Source organism: Phalaenopsis equestris, unplaced genomic scaffold (assembly GCF_001263595.1).
Source record: "Phalaenopsis equestris unplaced genomic scaffold, ASM126359v1 Scaffold000469, whole genome shotgun sequence".
In the NCBI taxonomy this organism is placed as follows: Eukaryota; Viridiplantae; Streptophyta; class Magnoliopsida; order Asparagales; family Orchidaceae; genus Phalaenopsis; species Phalaenopsis equestris.
The window spans coordinates 564,434-565,659 of NW_018164910.1; positions in this window are offsets into that span (position 1 = coordinate 564,434).

Sequence of the window (1,226 nt, forward strand, 5' to 3'; positions counted from 1 at the left end):
AACCTATCACTTTAAATTCACTTTAAAGTCCTCTAACTCTACACCCCTAAATGAATATTTCTCTATTTATTTGCACTTAATCATATGAACTAAATTCTCATTTTTACAGCCTGATGTGATTCTTTCTAATTGTTGACTGAGACAATACCACCCTATTTCTTACATGTTCTCACAACAAATTTTAACATCTGGATTGGCCAAATCAAGAAGTAAATGAAGTGCATGGATTTAAATCATCAAAACTTCTTCCAACATTAAAGATCAATACTCTCCACAATTTTCATCCAAAGCTTAATTACTTATCATTTTAAGAAGAAATATAAAGAAAACTACTCAGAAACCATGGAGAAAACAAAACCACACTTCAGTTTAAAAGTAAAAATCATTGTCAAACTGACCAAAGACAAATATGTTGAGATTTTCATACATATTTTGTACTAATATTGATGATATTTCTCTTTAAAGAAGGGTATTTTTGATGTTTTGTTGCAGGTATGTTGAATTATAGTCATGGGAGCAAAAAGATGCAAAAAGGAGCAAATTTGGAGCAAAAAGGACCAAAATATGAAGATTTGAACTAGGGCGTCGACGGCGAGCCCAACGACGCCGACGGCGGGTTTTTCCTGAGAGTTTAGAATCAAATATTCTAGAAGACTGTCGACGGTGCCATCGAGGCCCCCGACGGCGAGAACGGTGGTTCTCTCAACAGATGCATTGAATGTGGAGGATTTTTGAAAGGACGCCTGGGCAACTCTTGAAAACTCTTCTACAACTTTAAAAGAAACAATTTAGAGGCCAAAAAAGGGGTGTACACGTGGTGTCCACGGAGTCTTTGTTGTTTGAGGTGCCCATTAGAGTGTACAGAGTGGTTAGTATTATGAGGAATTCTTTGAGAGATTGTAAGAGTGGAAGGAAAGTGAGAGACTTCTTCCTCCTTGCCGCTTTGAAGGAGAATTCTGTGTGTTGTAAAAAAAGTAAGAGATTTAGAGAAACTTTGAGGAGTTTGCTTGGGGAGGAATTAGAGATAAGTTGTATTTACTTATTTACTTATTGAAGTTTGTATGACTTTGCTTTTATATATAAGTTCTAAGTTTTGTCGTATCTTCTCCATGAGTTTTGAGTAATTTTCTCTGTCTTTCTCCTTGTCTTGAGATTTTGTGAAATGATGATTTGAATTTGTTGAGCTATGAGAATGTTAAAGAAGTTATGATGATCTTTTCACTTAT